This window comes from Lynx canadensis, chromosome F1, assembly GCF_007474595.2.
Source record: "Lynx canadensis isolate LIC74 chromosome F1, mLynCan4.pri.v2, whole genome shotgun sequence".
Lineage (NCBI taxonomy): Eukaryota > Metazoa > Chordata > Mammalia > Carnivora > Felidae > Lynx > Lynx canadensis.
Window position 1 is genome coordinate 30,728,683 of NC_044319.2, and position 22,465 is coordinate 30,751,147.

The window sequence follows — 22,465 nt, forward strand, 5'->3', positions numbered from 1 at the left end:
TCTAAATATTTTGAAAAAAATACAGTGAGAACCCCAAAGTTTCCTCTTATGCAGTGTTAATTTGTATATATTATATGTTAATGTTCAGGAAACAGTGGTTCAGTTATTTGCTCTGATTTCCTAAAGTTGTTAAATAATTTGATCAATACAGTCGTATTAGAGCAGCTACATTATGAACATTATGAAACAGAATACTACTTTTTTTTATCCCCAAAGAGCACAGAAAAAAAAAAAGACTTTTCTGTGCTCAAAGTGTCAAGGGTGAGGGTAGAATAAGGACGATTTCAAATAAGCAAGATCTCAAAAAAAAAAAAAAACCTTCTCATTTGCCTTTGTCTCAGGAAGCTGAGGGGGTGCTCTGTCAAAATGAGGGAAGAAACCAAGAGGAAGGCGTGAGATGCTGGAACCAGGGATTCCAACTAGTGTCGCAAAGGAATAAAGGTAACTTTCTGAAATATTCCTAATGTGGAAGATTGAAATAAAGAATTGAAGGAGTACAGGTGAAAGAAAAAATTAGTTAAGAAATTAGGAGCTAAGAAGTAAGAGGAAGAAGAACACATACTCTGAACCTGTGCAGTTTCAAGAACAGGATAACAAATCTGGCCCTTAAGTCTCCTAGCATCCAAAGCAAAAGGGAAAATATACTCACTTGCAAGTTGCCTAATGTCCTTACAATAAAAACAAAGTGGTTGTTTCCTGAAAGACCTATTGTGGATCTTATAAAAAGGATCCTTTGCTCTTAATTGTATCCCCACATGTGTTTCATGTGACTGTTTCTTACAGTGTACCTTATGGCCCCAAAGCATTAGTAAGTAAAGGCAATTCTGTAAGGACTAAATAGTGCTCTCCAAGGTAGACCAAGGGCTTGTGATTGGTCAGGATATTATTATTTTTATTATTTATTTTTATTTTAGAGAGAGAGGGAGGGGCAGAGTGAGGGAGAGAGAGAGTCTTAAAGACACTCCGTGCTCAGTGCAGAGCCCAGTGTGGGACTCTATCCCATGACCCTGGGATCATGACAGCCGAAGTCAAGAGTCCGATGGTCAACTGACTGAGCCACCTAGGCCCCCCGTGTATATATTAATTGACATCCCATTAAACTTCATGGGAGGCTAGAAGGAGGTTGGTAGGTTAGTCTGTTATCCTAAACAATTTAGCTCTTTCCCCACACTAGCCCCGTTGAAGCAAAACAAGTTATCTTTGTTTAAAAAACTTTTTTAATGCTTATTTATTTTTGAGAGAGAGACAGAGCCTGAGTGGGGGAGGAGCAGAGAGAGAGGGAGACACAGTCTGAAGCAGGCTCCAGGCTCTGAGCTCTCAGCACAGAGCCCAGCATGGGGCTCAAACCCACAAACTACAAGATCATGACTTGAGCCGAAGTCAGATGCTTAAGCTTGACTGAGCCACCTAGGCATCCCCAAAACAAGTTCTTCTAACTGCACTTGTCCTCATTAAAAGGCAGTTTTGTGGCATGTTCATTTGGGGTCTTGTGCCCTACCCCAAATGGCTCATCAGAGTATGCTTTCCTGTCTTAATTTCTTTTTTTTTTAAGTTTATTTTTTATTATTTTGTGACAGAGAGGGTGAGAGAGATAATCCCAAGCATGCTCCACACAGCACACAGTCTGATGTGGGGCTCGAACCCACGCACCCTGAGATCATGACCTGAGCCAAAATCAAGGTCAGATGCTTAACCAACTGAGCCACCCAGGGGTCCTTACTTAATTTCTGAGAGAATTTTGATGAATGCAGTTTTTCTCTAATGCATTACATTTCCAATAATGTTTTAGTACCTTTAGGCTGGATTTTCTGGCTCTTCCATTAATCTAGCTCTGAATATAGTCTAGACAGAAAACTTTCTAATTGCCCTGTTCCTTCAACAGGTAGCATTCGGGATACCGTGTCCCTCAAGCAGTCTTTCATAAGCACTTATTTCCTATAACCAAGTTTATATTAATAATTAAGATGGTATTTAGTTAGAATCTATAAAGTTTGGACAACTAACTAGAATTTTCAGTTGTGTCACATATTCCCCTAACCACTAATGAGAATTTGCTGTGCCACCTGTACAGTCACCGGTTTTGAAAAATTCAGCCCCTATGCTTTCATCTGATATATTTTCCATGAATAATAATTATTCATGGAAAATCAAGTATAATTTGTATAACTCATTGAGTGTTTGCCATTATCTAACCTATAGTTCACTGGTTATTGAACAAGCATTATAAGTATATTTTTAAAATAGCTTTTGAACTAACCTTTAGGAAGATAAACATTTTTTGCTATTAATCTCTTTTGTGTCTAGCAGAATATGTTTATTTACACAAAAATGACTAAATCTCTCTGATATCCTAAAACTTGAAACCTTAAAAGTTGACGTCTATTTGTGCAGTATTATTATCTGCTCTTCTCTGGGAAGTTTATTATATTTCAAAATAATAAACTACACTCCTGCCACTTACAGGTCAGTTATTACTATGGTAGAATTTCTGTTGTCCCTAAGAGAGTCTAAAATGCTTGAAATTGAAGACTAGAAAATGCTGTGGTAGCTCAGTAGAATCCATGGTGACATTTTTATTCTGATCTGAAGTAAATTACCATGTAGTAACGATTCAGTGAAATAATATTTCTTCCCAAATCAACATTTGTCGTTGCTACAAAAATATATCTAACTGTTTCTTTTATTTTTTATGACTGTTGTTAATTTTTGGCTCTTTTTAAAATGAGAAAAATACTTTTCTCAAACTTGATATGATTTATAAACAACGATCTCTGAAATACTGAATGATGTATTTGTATAAATAAAACTGTCATAAATTTAGAAATCAGTTTTGTAAGTGAGAAAATACCACAGATGTCAAAGAGGGGTTTTTTTGTTTGTCAAAAAATTTTTTTTCCAAATTTAGGCAAATTATTTTGACTTTAGAAAAATCTGTACAAGAATTTTCAGGAGTGATGTTAGCAAGATGGCAAAATAGGAAGCCCTGGATCCTGCTTCTCTCACAAACACACCAATTCAGCAACAATTCATGAACAAATTCACATTATGTAAAATCCAGAAACTAATTGAAAGGCTCTTGCACCCTAAGTGAATATGAAATCAGACTCAGCAAAGCCAGTAGGGAGATTCAGGATCCCTTTTCACCAGAGTCCCTGTTCCCAGCACAGTGCTATATAATCAGGAAGAGAACCCCTAATTCCCCATTTCTCCTAGGGATGGAGAGATTGGTTCGTGCATTCAGCACCCCAGCATTTCCCAGGGGGCTCCCAGAGGACTGGTTTCTATCTTTTAAGTCTTAGAACTCTATTGGGCTAGCAGAATCTAGCCACCTGAGAGAGAATGGAAATAGCAGCTTGGGCTGATAGATGTTATGGATCTTCCCTCCTTCTAAGCATGGAGTGAACAGATGTCAGTCTTGGAGCCCTGATGGGTCTGGTGCTGTCTAGCCACCTCAGGGAGAAAGGAGACTGCGGTTTGGACTGATAGATGCAACTGTGTCGCCACCCCTGGCTTAGCACAGAGTGAGCAGACAAAACCCATGCTTCCTACTTCTCCCTGTAGAGAGAAAGAGTTGATAGAGTCCCCCAAACCTTTGGCAGGGCTGACAGTGGGAGTCTTCTCTTGTATGAGGTCAGTCCATGCACACAGGTGCAGGTGCCTGCTTTGTCCAATGTGCAGACACCAACACAGACAAGGAAAATGAAGAATCAGGCAAAGGTGTTCCAAACAAGAAAGCAATATTAATTTCTAGAAACTGACCTTAATGAAATGGAAGTATAGGATTTACCTGACAGAGACTTCAAAATAACTGTCATAGATGCTTACTGAGATCAAGAGAAAAGTGCATGAACAAAGTGGGAATTTCAACAAAGATGTAGAAAATATTAAAAAGTACCAAACAGAAATCATGGAGCTGAAGAACACAATTGCTGAACTGAAAAATTCACTAAAGGGTTTAACAGCAGACTAAATCAAGCAGAAGAAAGAGTGTGTGAACTTGAGAACAAATCATTGGAAGTAATTCAGTCAAAAGAGCAAAATGAAAAAGAATGAAAGAGAGTGAAGAAAAGTTCAGGGATTTATGAGGCATCATCAAACAGAGTAATATATGTATAATGAAAGTCCCAGAGGGGAAGAGAGGGAGAAAGGACCAGAAAGCTTATTCAAAGAAATAATGTCTGAACAAACCTGGGGGAGGAAATAAACATCCAGATCCAAGAAGCCCCCAACACACTAACTAAAGTGACCACAAAGAAATCCACACTGAGACACAATCAAATTGTCAAAGGTCAAAGACAAAGAATTTTGGAAGCAACAAGATAAAAGCAGCTTGGTGTGTACAAGAGAACCCCCCATAAGACTATCAGTGAAGTTTTCAACAGCAACCTGCAGACCTGAAGGAAGTGGAATGACATATTCAAAGTGCTGCAAGGAAAAAAAAATCCAACCAAGAATACTGTACTCAGCAAAATTATCCATCATAAAAGATGGAGAAATAGACTTTCCCAAACAGACGAAAGCTCAGAGTTCATCACCATTAGACCTGCCTTACAAGACATGCTAAGGAGAATTCTTCATGTTGAAATGAAAGGGTGCTAAATAACAACATAATAGCATAAGAAAACATGAAACTGTGGTAAAGGTAAATACATAGACAAATACAGGATACTATATTACCGTAATAGTGGGTAAGTCAATTTTAATTCTAGTATAAAAGCTAAAAGAGAAAAATATTAAAAATAAATATAACTAAAAAATATGTTAAAAGGTATACAATATGAATGCATGTAAATTGTGACAATAATAACATAAAGTGTTGGAGGAGAAGTTGAAGTATAGAGTTTTTATACATAACCAAACTTAAGTTTATCAGCTTAAAATAGACTGTTATGGGGGTACCTGGCTGGCTCAGTTGAAAGAGCATGCAATTCTTGATCTTGAGGTCACAACTTTGAGCCTCACATTAGGTATAGAGATTACTTAAAAAATAAAATCTTAAAGAAATAGACTTATAACTATAAAATAGTTTATGTACGCTCCAAGGTTCACACACACACACATACACACACACACACACACACACACACACACACACACAATTCCTATAGCAGTTACACAAAAGAAAAAGAAAAAAGAATTAAGGCATACCAATGCAATATGTATTGCCACCTACAAAGGAAAACAGAGGAAAAATAGACAAAAGAAGTAAAAGAGTAATAGAAAACAACTAACAAAATGGCAATAATAAAGTCTTCCCTATCAATGATTAAATGCAGATGGATTGAATTCCCCATCAAAAGGCATAGAGTGGCTGAATGGATTTAAAAAAAAAAAAAAAGAGTATACTGTTGGGTCTACAAGAAACTCACTTCAGATTTAAGGACACACATTGGGGCGCCTGGATGGCGCAGTCGGTTGAGCGTCCGACTTCAGCCAGGTCACGATCTCGCGGTCCGTGAGTTCGAGCCCCGCGTCGGGCTCTGGGCTGATGTCTCAGAGCCTGGAGCCTGTTTCCGATTCTGTGTCTCCCTCTCTCTCTGCCCCTCCCCTGTTCATGCTCTGTCTCTCTCTGTCCCAAAAATAAATAAAAAACGTTGAAAAAAAAAAAAAGATTTAAGGACACACATAGGCTGAAAGTAGAGAGAAGAAAAAGATATTCCATGTAAATGATAAAAGTGAAGGGGTAGCTATACATATGTTAGAAAAAGTAGACTTTAAATTTTAAAAATGTCATGAGACGAAGGACATCATTAATGATTGAAGGATCAAGCACTAGAAAGAACAGGTATATATGCGCCCAATATCAGAGCACATAAATATATAAAACAAACATTGACAGAAGTGAAGGGAGAAATAAATCACAATACAGTAAAATAGGATTCTTTGATATCCTACTTTCAATAATGGATAGACCATCCAGATAGAAAGTCAATAAGGAAACAGAGGACTTAACACTACTGACCAAATGGACCTAACAGACATATACAGAATATTGCACCCAAAGCAGCATACCCCTGCTCGTGTGCATGCAGATTCTTCTTCAATGTAGATCACGCATTAGGTCACAAAACAAGTCTTAGCAAATTAAGAAGATTAAAATCATATCAAGTATCTTTTCTGACCATAATGGAATGAAACTGGAAGTCAATAGCAGAAGGAAACTGGAAGAAAATTCATGAATATGTACAAATTGAACAACACAGTCTTGAATAACTGCTGGGCCAAGGAAGAAATCAAGAAGGAAATTAGGAATACCTTAGGACAAACAAAATGAAAACACAACATACCAAAACTTACAGGGTCTGGCAAAAGCACTAAAAGGGGAGTTCATAGTGACAAAATTAAAAAAGAAGAAAGATATCAAATAAGCAATCTAACCTCACACTTCAGGGAGCTAGAAAAAGAAGAACAGACTAAGCCCAAAGTTAGCATAAAGAAGGAAATATCAAAGATTTGAGCAGAAGTACAAACCTTAGAAAGTAGAAGATAAGAACAAGATCCATGAAACTAAGAGTTGGTTGTTTGAAAAGATAAACAAAATTGATGAATCAGATTAAGGAAAAAGAGGAAGCCTCACACAAAATCAGAAATGAAAGAAAGGACATTACAACTGATGCCAGCGAAATAAAAAGGATCATAAGAGACTACTATGAACAATCATATACCAAAAAACTGGATAACCTAGAACACATGCATGAATTCATAGAAACATACAGCCTATCAAACTACATCATGAAGAATGTAGTTTGGGGGCACCTGGGTGGCTCAGTTGGTTAAGTGTCCAACTTGGTTTTGACTCAGGTCATGATCTCACAGTTCGTGGGTTTGAGCCCCACATTGGGCTCTGCGCTGGCAGTGTGGAGCCTGCTTTGGATTCTCTCTCTCTCCCTCTCTTTCTGCCCCTCTTGTGTGCATGCTCTCTTTCTCCCAAAATAAATGAATATTTTTTTTAAAAAATGTAGTTTGAAGAAGTGGACAGTCTGAACAGACTTATAACTAGTATGGGGATTGAATCAGTAATCTAAAACCTCCTAACAAAAGCCCGGGATGAGATGGTTTCACTGATGAAGTCTATAATGTTTAAAGAATTAATTGAGAATTCCTCAAACTCTTCCAAAAATCTTCCTGAAGATTAAGGAATACTTCACTTTATGAAGTCAGCATTACCCTGATACCAAAGCCAGATGAAGATACCACCAGAAAAGAAAACTACATGCCAAGACTCCTAATGAATATAGACAAAATACTGGCAAGCTGAATCCAGCAGCATGGAAAGAAATCCATGTATATAAAGAGAATCGGTCTTTGACAAGGGTGCCAAGAATACACAGCAGGGAAAGGATAGTGTCTTTAACAACTGGTGCTGGGAGAACTGGGTATCCATATGCAAAAGAATGAAATTGGACCCTTTTCTTACACCATACACAAAAATCCACTCAAAATAGATTACTTAAAAATAAAACCCCAAACCGGTAAAACACCTAGAAGAAAAAAGAAGGGAACAGTTTCATCACATTGGGCCTTGGCAATGATTGACAGTAAAAGCACTGACATCAAAAACAAAAATAAGTAAGTGGGACTACATGAAATTAAAAGTGTTTGTACAGCAAAGAAAACAATCAACAGAATGAAAAGACAGCCTATGGAATGGGAGAAAATATTTGCAAACCACATATCTGATAAGAGGCTAATCTTCAGAATATATGAAAAGGTTGATTTATATGTCAGCCAGATGCCCAGGATATCTGGTAAGACATTATTTCTGGGTGTGTTTGTGAAGGTGTTTCTGGAAGAACTCAGTATTTGAATCAGTAGACTGAGTAAAGAAGATCCACCTTCACCAAAGTGGACAGGCATCATCCAATCCATGGAGGGCCTGAACAGAGTAAAAATGTGGAGGAATAGTGAATCCTCTCTCTTCTTGAGCTGTGACATCTATTTTCTCCTGCCTTTGCACATCAGAGCTCATGGTCTTGGCCCTCTGAGCTTTAGTCCTTACCATCAGCCCCCCTGGTTCTCAGGTACTTGGACTCATACAAATTATACCACCGGCTTCACTCATTCCTCCAGATTGCAGACGGCAGGTTGTAGGACTTCTTAGCCTCTATAACCATGTGAGCCAATTCCTATAATAAGTTACTCCTTGTATAAATATACATGTAATGTACTATTGGTACTGTTTCTCTAGAGAATCCTAATACAATATTGAGGAACTCATAAAACTCAATAATAAAAACAACCAACAACAACCTAATAATCTGATAGAAAATATGTTAAGGACTGGAATAGACATTTCTCCAAAGAAGACATAAAAATAGCCAATAGGTATGTGAAAAAATGCTCAATGTCACTAATCATTAGAGAACAACAAATGAAACTCACAATGAGGTATCACCTCACACCTTTCAGAATGGCTATTATCACAAAACAAAAGACAAGTGTTGATGAGACTATGGAGAAATTGGAACCTTTGCAGACTTTTGGTGGAATGTGAAATGGTGCAGTTGCTTTGGAAAACTATGGAGGTTCCTCAAAAATTCCCAGTAGAAATACCATATGACCCAGCAATCCCACTTCTGAGTATCCAAAAGAATTGAAATCAGGATCTGGAAGAAATATTAGCACCCCTATGTTCATTGAAACACTATTCACAATAGCTCAGATACAGAAAGAGCCAAAACTTGTCTATCAACAGATGAATGGATAAAGAAAATGTATATACATACAAGGGAATACTATTCAGCTTAAAGAAGGTAATTCTGCAATATGTGATAACATGGATGAATCTTGAGAATATTATGCTAAGTGAAATAAGTCAGTTACAGAAATACAAATACTGCATGATTCCACTAATATGATGTATATAAAATTGTCAAGTTCATAGAATCAAAGAGTGGAATGGTGGTTGTCAGGGATTGGCGAGAAGGGGAAATGGGGATTTACTAACCAACAAGGATAAAGTTTGTTAAGCAAGATGAATAAGCTATAGGGATCTGCTGTGTAATATTGTACCTATAGTCAACAATAATGTACATTTAAATTTTTTGTTGAAAGCATAGATCCTACTAGTATTTTGGAATGAGTCAAATAAGGCTGTCTTATTCCTTCTCCTGCAGTCTCTGTTTCATACCCTCGAATGGCCATGGTCTGTTTTTGTCTATGTGCTTGGTGGGCTTGGTGTCCTTAGTGTGTGTGTTTGTGTGTGTGTGTGTGTGTGTGTGTGTGTGTGTGTGTGTGTGTGTAATATGAATGTTTCAGTGAGATACCTGCCTTTCCACACCCACCTTCTCTTCCATCTTTGTACCCTAGGATCAGAGCGATTTGAGGGACAGTCATAACTTTCCCACACTTTTCATAAAGGAAGTGTCTTTACATAGTTCAGGTGTCTGCTAAACATTTTCCTCAAGTAAAGATACATGATCCCCTTGCATTAGATTTACAATTTCAATTAGTAGAGGGAAAAGAGAGACATAAAATTTTTAGAACTTGGCATAGGATGAGCAAATATCAGGCCACTGGAAATAAACATTCTATGGGAAGAGGGGCCTGTAGTCCAACCCAAGCACTGACTTGGGAGACCTGGATTTTACTACTGGTGCCTCTCTATCTGGGAGACCTAGTCTGGTCCCTGGGCCCCTGTTTGTTTCTTTATCTGGAAAATGAAGGGGTTCAGTGACCTTTAAGATTCCTTCCACTTCTATGATTCTGTGCTTTAAATGACTTTTACATAACAGAGTACTTGAATTGCCAAAACTTAAGCCTTAGCCTTTTTTTTTTTGCATTGCTGTATTGTGCCTTCACTGCATCGTTGTGATGTAAACATGAGTCTTTCAGAATTTCCACTTTTCAGATGGGAGTCTGAGCTGGGTGACTTTGGGTCATGTGATAGATTGCCTAACCTCATTTTAGGCGGCTTCCTTGGATCATCGCATGTTTAGGAGAAAAACAAGCTAGTCTCTTTCAAACAAAAGAGCTTATTCTCCATCACTGTTATGTTGGCTGAAAGCAAGGACTTGGTTTGGGTACAGTCTCTACCACGTAAATCAAGTCATCTGTAAGAGCCGTTGCTCTAATTTCTGTAATTCTGTGACTTTCCACACCTACATCTGTATTTACACGATAGAATCCTCCATGATCAAATCACCAATTCGTGTGATTCTTTTCTATATGAAAGAGAGGAAGGAAACTAACATTTTTTGAGAGCCTAATATACCCTAGATCTGGTGTTAATGATAATTACCTCTTTTAGTTTTTAAAGAGCTTTAGGAGATAAGCTCTTTATGTGTGATAAAATGGAAATATCTTCAGGATTAATTGTAATGTTGAAAAAAAAGGTAAAATACAGATGAGCATTTATGGCATAATCCCATTAAGTTTTGTTGCTGTTTTTGGTTTTGTTTCAATGTTTATTTATTTACTTTTTAAAAAATTATTTTTAATGTTTTATTTACTTTTGAGACAGAGAGAGTCAGAACATGAACGGGGAAGGGACAGAGAGAGGGAGACACAGAATCCAAAGCAGGCTCTAGGCTCTGAGCTATCAGCACAGAGCCCCATGTGGGGCTTGAACCCACAAACTGTGAGATCATGACCTAAGCTGAAGTCAGATGCTGAATGGACTGAGCCACCCAGGCGCCTCTGTTTATTTACCTTGGAAAGAGAGAGCACACATGTGCAAGCAAGGGAGGGCTGGGGAGAGAGAGAATCCCAAACTGGCTCAGCCCCACCAGCACAGAGCCCTACGTGGGGCTCAAACCCACAAACTCAGCCAAAACCAAGAGTCAGATGCCCAACCAAGCCACTTGGCACACCCCCCCCACCACTCATTAATTTTTTTACAGTTAGATCCTGTACATGCCTCGAAAAATTCAGCAAAATTCCACAAGAAAGTGTTAACAGTGGTTAATTCTGGTAAACGTTACTAGGGGTTAAAAATAGAGTAAAAGAAAGACATTTTTACTTTCATTTTATATCCTTTTGCACTTTTTTTTTTTTTTTTTTTAATGAAGAGCAAGTATGAACCTAGTTCTTATATCCGTTCCCTTTAGGAGAAAGGAAATAAGAGACTTTGAAGAGTCAAGAGAATCAATGTTAGTTGTACAACTTATTTTTATTGTTTTCTTCATGTGAAGAAAATGATATTAAAGTAGAAGAAAATATAGTTGGCCTAAGTACAGACAAACGCATAAGCTTATTTTTTGGGTTTTGTTTTGTTTTTATTTGGTTGTTTTTGTTTGTTTGTTTGTTTGTTTGTTTGGAGGGTTAGAGGGGAGATCCTAATTGTCTCTCTTCTGCTGTTGGAATCTAACTTCCAGCTTTTTGGCAAATGCAGCTCAGGGATAGATGATGTGTGGTGAGATAAAGACTTGTGTGTGCGGTTCGATGCACTCACAGGATTTAGTTGTGGTTGCACAGTGTAAGATTTATTCACTTCTTTATTCTTCCTTGCTTTGGTGTAGAAAGTGTGTTTTGCATTTGAATAAAATGCAAAGTAGAAGAAAAATGTCTGAAACTCTACATGGTACTCATGTCCTAAGACAACTCTAAAACTCAAAGATACTCGTCCAAATATAGAGTTGGCTGAAAAACGTGCTCTGTGATGTTTACAGGTTTGGGTTTAAATAAAATGGCATCCCACCCTTAGTCCCAGGCAAGAGAGGCTTCTGCCCTGGATGCCGGGCTTCAGAGGGCCCTGCAAACACACACACACACACACACACACACACACACACACACTGTACTAATGAGCACATGAGGACCTCTGTCTTAGAATCTGGTGCTCAACACTGACATGGAACCGCCTATAACCCTAAACATCTGCTTCAGTGACTAACACAATTCAGGTCCAATAGAATGCAAATTATGTGAAAATCTTGACTATAACAACATGTCAAGTGATTTGACTAAAATGAAAGCAATTATATAGCATTTATGAATTATGTATGTCTTTATTTTATTACTCATCCAATACAGCTCATTAACAGAACATCCAGACTTATCAGATAATAAGGAAATTTTGATGTCTTCCCTGTTTTGCTCATATAAAAACCACAACTTTCACCTGTTGTCCAGGTTGGGTGTTGCATTAATCAGCTTGGGCTGCCATAGCAAGCTGCCACAGCCTGGGTGGCTTAAACAGCAGACATTTATCTTCTCACAGTCCTGGAGGCCGGAAGTCCAAGATCCAGGTGCCACAAGGTTGTTTGCTTTCTGGTGAGTCTTCTCTTCCTGACTTGCATACATCTAGCTTCTCCCTGTGTCCTCGTGTGGCCTTTCCTCTATGCACCTGCGGAAAGAGCGATCTCTGGTGTCTCTTCCTCTTAGAAGGACACCAGTCCTTTCACGTTAGGGCCCTACCCTTTTGACTTCATTTAACTTTAATTACTTCTTTAAAGGTCCTGTCTCCAAATATACTCACATTGGGGGTTCGGGCTTCAACGTATGAATGTGAGGGAAGACGACACAATTCAGTCCGTAACAGGTGTTATGAAGGTGTTTTTGTCAAGGTAGATGTGTAGACTCTCTTTACTCAACAGTTTGCTAGCTTGATTTATAACTTCTACATATTTAGACATTTGGCATGTGGTTCCCTGCCTGTACGCTAGACCCCACGAGTATGAGGAGGCAGGCCGACAACAAAGAATACGTGTATGCTACAATTCGTAGCTAAGAGTGGCTTCCATCAACCGTAGCTCAAGGGTTATTTACAGAAGAACTTGTCAGTGAGTAAGGCTGTCTTTCAGGGGAGTGATCTGTAGTATGAGGTAGTAAGCTGTGTGTTACAGGATATGTCAAAGCTGAGGGTGGTTGACCAAATGGCAAGAATGTTGAGAGGCATGCCTATGCTGAGTAGAAGGTAAAGACGTGATCATCAAGACCCTTCCCAATTTTAAAATCCCGAGAAGCCTCCGTGTTCTAGAAATACAGGCTCTCAGGTCTTCTTCCTCAGTTATATCTTCTAGAAAACAGTACTAGCTTTCTAAATGCTGGAGTCAGAGAAATTTTCCTAGGGCCCTTAGTTTCTTCTGAATGTTTCGCTTTATGCCTATTTAATCTGTTAGGCCACAAAAGCTATTTTTGAGTTGTATGTGCTTTCAAAGGCAGGCAGACTTTTAGCATATTTCAGGTTAAGCTGTAAAACTGCTATTTAGTGAGAAAAAACAAAAACAATCCCAAGCCAAAGATGCATTGCTTGCTACTTCAGATAATTTCTAAACAAGGTATTTGCTTCACATACAATCACAATCATAAGGGGATATTATAATAGATTTTACATTCTCTAGAAAATGGGTGGTACACATATATGTGGAAAACTTGAAAGTATTATTTAGGGGTGCCTGGTGGCTCAATGGGTTAAGTGTCTGACTCTTGATTTCAACTCAGGCAATGATCTCACGGTTCATGAGTTCAAGCCCCATGTCAGGCTCTGTGCTGACAGTGCAGAGCCTGCTTGGGATTCTCTCTCTCTCTCTCTCTCTCTCTCTCCCTCCCTCCCTCCCTCTCTTCTTACCCCTCCCCATCTCAAAATAAACAAATGTAAAAATAAAGGAAGAAAATATTATTTACCAAGATCTGACTGTGGAAAAGCTGGAGTCATTGATGGTTTTCCTTACCCCAGAAAGCCTTCTTTCAGTAATTGTCTACCTTTTTACAGAAAAGGGAACAAATGCCTTGTACTGAGAATAGTAAAGTAGGAAAAGACCTCAGTGGTAGGTCACCTGATCCTTTCAACTCCTTGTACTAGTAAAGAAATAGACTCAGAGGAGATAGACAACTCGCCTAAGGTTACACATCTAGTTACTAGTAAATCCAGGATGAGACGAAGGTCTCTCCTGCTCCCAATTTGTTTCCATATACTGTGCTGTCATGGTCAGGTCACCAAAGCATTCAGAATGTGGACTCCCAATAGTAAGAATCGAAAGCACACTGGAGAGAATACTGTCCTCATTTACAAACAAAACAAAACAAAATTTACCTCACAAAATATCTGATGTTGTGATGATAATTTCTCTTTCTGAGTTCTATTATTCTAGGTATTGAAATCATACAAATAATCCAGAATTTCCAAACCAGAAGGCCATAAGTGGAGGCCATCAAGTTCTCTCTCTCTCTCTCTCTCTCTCTCTCTCTCTCTCTGCACCTCAGTGAATGGCATTCAAATCCTGCCATCCTTTTTTCTGTCACTGTTTATCCTTTCTGTATAAAAACAAAACCAGACAACAACAAAACCTATAGGCATTTATAGTCCTTCTCAATAAAATATTTTAAAACATTGCAGCATATATAAATCAGAAAACTCTTTTTGAAGTTTAGAGGGCTCCCAAGGAAACCCCTGTAAGACACGGTAGGCATAGCCAAAGAATATAGGAAAACTAGAAAACCTTCAGTGAAAAAAAGAAGAGGAAACCATAAAAGGTAACTTCACTTGCTTAACACAGACTGTGTGAGGAACTGAAACACGAAGGAAAAGGCACCCAAACTGGAACTTAGGTCAAGTGCACCAAGAAGAGGAATGAGGCCAGGCAGCACTGGAGGCTCACAGTGTTAGAAGCAGAAAACCCAAAACAGGAAATGAAAGTCAAATGACAAAAGACGAAGGGAAATTAAGAATTCTTTATATAAGGAACTAGAGAAATAAAAAGGAAAATATTACCTTATTAGGTACTGGGGAGAGAAGTAAATAGCCACTAGCATATGTGGCCCAGTCAGCATGCACAGAAATTCTAAGGGAGTCAGTACTCTCCCTGTCTCCCGAGAGGCCTCCGCTGCCTGGTATTTGTTACTCATGGGGAATTATCTCCAAAAGCCCCAATTTCCTGAACTGAATATGAGTTGGTAGCAACAGTGTCTTCTTAAAAGGGTAAACCAGACGATGTTGCTAAAGCATTTAGCATAAATGCCTGGTACCTAATTCATGCTGGCTGCATGGCAGCTGTTATTAATGTCATTACAAACTTATTAAGCCAAATTTTTATTCTTTCTTGATATTCGTACTTATTTATTATGGATGTAGGGTGGCAGTTATAAGACCTTCAAATACACATGTAGATAAGGCCATTGCTTGTCATGCCGGTTTCATCAACATCCTTGATCATGGGTCATCAGTTACAAATTTTACTGTCTCAAATTTATAAGAAAATAGAATAGAGTCAGCTTAAGCAATTTTCCCAACATGATACAGTAAGTCAGTGACTTAGCTGAACACAAGACCTGCATCTCAGAGACCTGTACTCGAGCCAGGATGTTCTGCTAGGGTAAAAAAAGCCAATTAGTTATTTTACATTCTTATTTATAAGCTGCATCATGAAGCATAATCTAAGCAATGATTTAGACTGATTTAATTATAGAAAATATAAATTTTCCATGTGATACTGAATATTTCTTGAAAGGAATGTCTAGAGCACCATTTATATTTGCAAACCAGGAACAGCAAACATTGAAGGTACAGAAGCATTTAATATTTAAAATGTGTTCATATTGGGGCACCTGGGTGGCTCAGTCAGTTAAGTGTCCATCTTTGGCTCAGGTCATGATCTCACAGTTCGTGAGTTCGAGCCCCGCATCAGGCTCTGTGCTGAACGCTCAGAGCCTAGAACCTTCTTTGGATTCTGTGTCTCTTTCTCTCTCTGTCCCTCCCCTGCTTGTGTTTGGTGTCTCTCTCTCTTTCTCAAAAATGAATAAACATTAAAAAAAAAAAAGAAGAAAAGAATATTTAAAATGTGTTCATATTGCAAAACAAATCATTCACAGGTTGTATATGCTGATTGGGAAACCTGATCTTACATTCTTATCACACTGGAAATTTGTGTTTTATTTATTTAGCTTTATCTTCCGCCCCTCTGCAATACTAATATAAGTATTAGTGATATTAATATTAATAACCAGTGTTTTTCCTAAATTTTTACCGTACCCTTCCCTACCTCTGAGGTCACCACCTTTTAATTACAAGACATTATATAGAGGAAGGATGTAAATTGATAAAGAGGCTACTGAGTGTTCATTTATTCATCCCAAATTCTATAGTGGGGACCAGAAAGGCCAGAGAGGCTATAAACATCTAGAGTCCCAGATTTAAGGTTTAGAGCTCATTGAATTTCCAAAAAAAAAAATGGGGAGATCAACATTCTAATTTTGCCAAGTAAGGACATTTAAAACAACAACTATTACCGTATAATAACATCATTCTTTACTGAAAGAAATACCATGTGAACTTTAAGAAAAACCTACTAGGAAGAGCAAAAATATCAGTGTAAAGGCAATTAACAAGAAGTGATAAATGACAGGCTGTCTCATATGCATGTGTGTGTGTGTGTGTGTGTTTTCTAAATGTTTAAGTTATTTCTCATTTTTCTGGAGACCAGTGATCAAAGACACACCCAATTCTTGCACTAATCTTTGAGAGCTGCTTCAGAGATTTCCAAAAAATCGTTTTGGGGGCCAGATAAGTATAAAATACAGAAATAACCAGGTGACTCTTATTGAGCGCTTCCTCTACTCCAGGCCCTGCGCTGAGCACGTGGTTTGCCTGCAGTGTGATGACCAACTGGTGATGTTCCTCCTGGTAAGGAACCTGCCCCTGCTTCTTTCTGGTTGTCATGACCATGAAAGCCACCCCAAGGATCTCACTGGGGAGCTGTTTTTTCCAAAAACATGATCATCATATGAAAATTTAAAATGACAATATAACAATGGCTTGATTAGTCCTAGGCCATTGCAGCAGGATCTAGCCACAACTGGGGTACAGTGTTCTTCTCTCACAAAGGGACAGAAAGTTGCCAGGTTTTTTGCCACAAGCTTCTGTGCTATGACAAAGCACTGCTTTGACCAGTGTACTGGGCCTGGTCCGAGACCACAACAGCCAGCCACTATGACAAATCAAAAATAGCCCCAGAGTCTAAATCAAGACATATGGAGAGTGACCACCCTGAGTCATGCAGACCCATTTGTTACATACTTTATTTTTGGATAATTTTAGTAGGGATCGAAAGTGTTTCGTTTGCTGGTTCTTCTCTCCAAATAAGAGTACAAAGAAGGGAACTAAGTCATGTGGTTCTATTTAACTTACCATGAAAGCTGCAGCTGAGTCCCGATGATGTGATTCTTCGGCTTTGTAAAGGCCATGGCTAACTGGTTAGGACGATATGTTTCTCTGAATTGCCTAAAACGCCAAGATAGTGGCTCACAATCTATTGTGTAAGAAAATTTTGCTCCCAGGAATGCATGCTGTCATCCTGAGATCTTTGTTGCCAGTCAGGGTGATAAAACACAAGTAAATGAGGGTGCTGATGTGGGATAGAACGCAGAGGATGTAGGAGAAAGCTTGTTTGCCTTATTTAGGCCTATTTCCGATTTGAGATTTGAGTGGATTCTAAAAATATTTATAATTTGCATTATAAGTCCTCTAAGTATAAATATTTCATCTTAGCAAATGTATTAGTATCCTCATCCTTAAGAATGGTTTCCATGAGGGGGCGCCTGGGTGGCGCAGTCGGTTAAACGTCCGACTTCAGCCAGGTCACGATCTCGCGGTCCGTGAGTTCGAGCCCCGCGTCGGGCTCTGGGCTGATGGCTCGGAGCCTGGAGCCTGTTTCCGATTCTGTGTCTCCCTCTCTCTCTGCCCCTCCCCCGTTCATGCTCTGTCTCTCTCTGTCCCAAAAATAAAAAATAAAAAACGTTGAAAAAAAAATTAAAAAAAAAAAAGAATGGTTTCCATGAGTACATGTAATCTAGGTTTTTCACCATCATCTGGTCCTCCCACCAAACTAAACCCATATCCTATTGTTCTCCTTCCACTGCTCTTTGTTCTTGCAAAATGCCAAGACCATTGTCACCCTAGGGCCTTTGCATTTGCCATTTCTTCTACCCACAGTTGTTTCCCCATCATCATCACATAATTGCTTCTTGTCATTTAGGTCTCTGTTCAAATACCATTTCTTGTAGAAGCCTTCTCTGACCACGTTGACTGGAGTAACCCGTCCTATCAATCACTCTCTAATACTTTACCTTAGTTTATTATCTTTATAGCACTTACAACTATCTGAAAACATCTTGCGCCCTTATTTGCTAACTTATTGTTTGCCTTCTCTAGAATGAAAGCCCCATGAGAACAGGGACTTTGTCTTGTTTGTTCCCACAGCCCAGCACTAGAATGTCTGGCACACAGCAGCACTTAATAAACGTTCTTTGCATGAATGAACAAAAGGATGGAAGAATTCACCTGTATTTCCATATTTTGTCAACTTTATCCCAGAAAGTTCATGTCTAAATGGTACAAAGGCTAATCAATATTCACTAATTCTCTTGATCATTTTGTCAATAGCAATAGGCCAAATGACTCATGATTTAAGTTATCTGGCTTCACTGTCTATAATTGCTCAGATCGTTGAACAGTTGCCAGAACCCCTCTTCACTTAAGTTATATAGCTCCATCTAAAAGAGAATCAGATAAGAGCACAAATAAAATTTTAATATAAAAAGGAAAGGTTAGACAGAGTGATTTAGGATACACAAATACTTCTTAAAACAAATATCTAATTTAAATGAAAAAATCATTTTTCATAAGAAAAGAAAACACTAAAAGCAAGAGGCCTATCCTTTCCATTTTAAGAATATTGATCTGGAAATTCTAACTGATGCAATAAGATAAGAAAAAGAAAGAAAGGATAGAATATTTTAGAGGCAAAATTATCTTTACAAATAATGATTATCTACCAGGAAAACTTAAGATAATTTTTTAAAGGACTAATAGTGAAGTTCAGGGAAGTAGAGTTACAAAATAAGCACATAAGTAGTGATAGATATCTTACAGAGAAGCAATAGTTCTTTAGGAAACGCAAAGAAGAAAATAGCTAACGAATGTTACAGATGTTAATATACCAACCACGGTTTTGTTTTTCTTTTCCTAGTATCTGAAGACGGCATTAATCTTAGACTGTAGAACAGGACTGCAGATTTTAACATAATACTGTGTTTTTCTGTGATAAAGCGTAACTTCTCACTTGTTCATTCTGCTAACATTTATACTTGTCATCTGTGTATAGTTCTGTACAAGAAGCATGCAGAAAACAAAGGGAAAGGAGGAAACGTGGTCTCTGCTCTTGAAGGCTTTATAATTATGATGGAAAGAAGTCATTGTGAAACCATTAGAAAATCGTTTGTGGTAACATTTATTTAGTAAATACTTAGGAAGCATCTGTAATGAGAAAGCCTCTGCGAGTTGTATGTGAGGCGATGGGTAGACTTGTCATAAATGTGATTAGAGCTCAGTCTTCAACATCTTGGCAAGCTTTTAGGGAGAATAAGGCATATGGCATTATAATGGTAAAACAAGTGAGCTGAAACTTGAAAAAGAAGAAAAGAATTTGAGAGAATAGAGATGGACCAGATGGCATTCCACGTGGAGGGCACAACTTTGGGTAAGACAAGAAAGTATGGGATATGTTTGTGAACACTGAGTAGACCTATCTGATGGAAGACAGGTGTACATTAAAGGGAACTGGTAAGACCAGAAGGAAAGATTAGAGCGAGCTCAGGTCACAGGATGGGGGGTCTTGAATTCCTGAATGAAGAGTTTAGATTATATGTGCTGAGCCCTCAAACATTTCAAAACAAGGAGGTGAACTTGAGAGCTCTGCTGCAGGAATATTTTTCTGACAGTGGCCTCTGGGCTGAGGTGAAACACAGAGGAGACCGAGGTTGGAGGGTCTGTTAGTAAGCTTTAGAAGATAGGGAAATAAGTTCTAATAGAAAAGGAAAGGGGCGCCTGGGTGGCGCAGTCGGTTAAGCGGCCGACTTCAGCCAGGTCACGATCTCGCGGTCCGTGAGTTCGAGCCCCGCGTCAGGCTCTGGGCTGATGGCTCGGAGCCTGGAGCCTGTTTCCGATTCTGTGTCTCCCTCTCTCTCTGCCCCTCCCCCCGTTCATGCTCTGTCTCTCTCTGTCCCAAAAATAAATAAACGTTGAAAAAAAAAATTAAAAAAAAAAAAAAAAGAAAAGGAAAAAGTCAGACATAACAATTTAGGATAAACAAATACTTCTTTAAAATATCTATTTTAAACCAACAGCTAACATGATAATTACTAGTGGAAACATTAAAATACTAAAGGCGACAAGCCCATTCTTCCCATTTAAAAACATATTGATCTGGAAATTCCTTTTTAGGATTATTTATTTATCTTGAGAGAGAGAGGGAGGGAGGGAGGGAGGGAGGGAGGGAGGGAGGGAGAGAGAGAGAGAGAGAGAGAGAGAGAGAGAGAATCCCCAAGCAGGCTCCGCGCTGTCAGCACAGAGCCTGATGAAGGGCTTGAAATCACAAACCGTGAGATCATGACGTGAGCTGAAGTAGAACACTTAACCGAATGAACCACCCAGGCACCCCTGATCTGGAAATTCTAACCAGACCTCAACTCAGCTGGAAAAGACTTGAGAGACTGCAGAGGTGGGATTGAAGGGCTTTGCACCCAGAACAGTGCCTGGCTTTTCGTAGATATTCAAGAAACATTCACTGAATGAATGAATAATTTTCTGTCCTCCCCTCATAATAAGTTCTCTGGGATAAGATCTCCCTCTCCCTCTCCTCTCATCCCTCTTTATTTTTTCTATACTACATCCCCAGAGTCTGGGTCGGTAGGCATTCGGTTAATGCCACCTCATTAGATATGTCACCTCAATGAATGTTACTTCACGAGATACAGGATTGAGAGAAATGAAGGAGTGGACAATTATTCAGAGCCGTGAGGTCATGACCTGAGCCGAAGTCAGATGCTCAACCAGTTGAGCCACCCAGGCGCCCCTTAATTTTTTTAATGTTTGTTTTTGAGAGAGAGAGAGAGAGAGAGAGAGAGAGACAGACAGACAGACAGAGAGAGAGAGAGAGAGAGACAGAGTGCGAGTGGAGGAGGGGCAGGGAGAGGGGGAGACACAGAATCCGAAGCAGGCTCCAGGCTCTGAGCTGTCAGCCCAGAGCCAGACATGGGGCTCAAACCCACGAGCTGTGAGATCATGACCTGAGCCAAAGCTGGACACTTAACCAACTGAGCCCCCCGGGCACCCCGGTTGAGGACACATCTTAGGACACACTGTTTTAAGTGAGGCACAAGAGGAGCCAAGGAAGGAGACAGAAATAAGTTCGAGATGGGAGGCAAACTGTATTCCAGTCACTCCAAAGGAGGACAGAGATTTTTCAGGAAGGTAGTTAGCAGCTGCATCAAATTCATGAGGATTAGTGAGGACAGAATTCAAGAAAAACTATTACGTCTGGATGTTAGTGTGAGAATTTCAGAATGTGTGCATCTGTGCAGAGGGAATGTGGGAAATCAAATTTAAGTGGACAAGCTATGCGGTGAAGGGAGTTGGACAGAGTCATCTCTCAAATTTGCTGGGAACAGGAGGGAGGACAGAGAACAGATAGAGGTGTTTGACTAGTTTCTTTGTAGGTGCTCCACCATTAACTGGATAACTTGCCCCAAATTCAGACTACACACCAGTCCAGTTTAAGATCTGTCTGTTACACAGCATCCCATTGTATATTCCATTGCCATTGGCCAGTCAACAGATAGTTGCTGATAACCTCCTAGAGCAGCAGCATGGACTGGATTCTGTGGAAGAAGATAAAGACATGTAAATACAAGGGATGGCAAGAGACGACAGGTCAGGAGAAACTACATATGAACCTGCAAGGAACCACACAATGAGAGGAGCCAGGAGTAATTAACTTGATTCAATGACATCATGGACCCCTGTTCTGTGCTAGGCGCTGGAATCTGGTTAAAGGATGAATCTGGGGCCGGGGGGGGGGTGCACCTGAGTGGTTCAGTCGGTTGAACGACCGACTTTGGCTTAGGTCATGATCTCGTGGTTTGTGAGTTTGAGCCCTGCGCCGGGCTCTGTGCTGACAGCTCAGAGCCTGGAGCCTGCTTCGGATTCTGTGTCTCCCTCTCTCTCTGCCCCTCCCCTGCTCACTCTCTGTCTCTCTCTCTGTCTCTCAATAACAAATAAAAACGTTTAAAATTTTTTTTAAAAAAAGGATGAATCTGGGGGCTGCGCATGGTCTCCACTTAATGGTGGGATGAGTCGACTGATGGCTTCAAAGCTGGAATAATGAGGGGCTGGAACAGCAGGCAGGGTGTTGCTAAATTGAATTTGAAGGTTGACTTTAATTAGAGTGGGGAAGAGAAGGCAGCTTCCAGCCTCTGGGACACACCTGGGAAACACACACATGAGGGCTGCCTTCCTGTAAGCCAGTGAAATCCCCTTCTGACCATGGTGGATGTGGAGGTCTTAGGGGTGAATGAGATTACAAAGGTGATCCTGAAAGCTATTTGGTAACATGGAAGAGGCAACCCCTCCTTACAGCTTAAATGAAGAGATGTTCTTCCGTTTGTTGTTTTGTTTGTTTGTTTCTCTCCCACCATTTCTCTGAGCTGGAAGCAGAAACGTAACTTCTGTGTCATGATCACCATGACCACT

General features: G+C 39.4%; 2 long non-coding RNA genes across 4 annotated transcripts in view; one reads left to right on the plus strand and one right to left on the minus strand.

Moving 5' to 3' along the window:
• LOC115505381 overlaps positions 1 to 22,465 on the plus strand; it is a 121,255-nt gene that overhangs the window by 8,387 nt on the left and 90,403 nt on the right. For all 3 annotated transcript variants that reach the window (XR_003966006.1, XR_003966005.1, XR_003966008.1), the window contains exon 2: positions 342 to 441. This is a non-coding gene — a long non-coding RNA (uncharacterized LOC115505381). The remainder of the gene's footprint in view (positions 1 to 341; positions 442 to 22,465) is intronic.
• LOC115505380 lies at positions 11,933 to 14,772 on the minus strand. The gene is made up of 2 exons (XR_003966004.1): positions 14,654 to 14,772; positions 11,933 to 12,286 (listed from the first exon to the last, which is right to left on the minus strand). It is a non-coding gene; the product is annotated as an uncharacterized LOC115505380 (long non-coding RNA).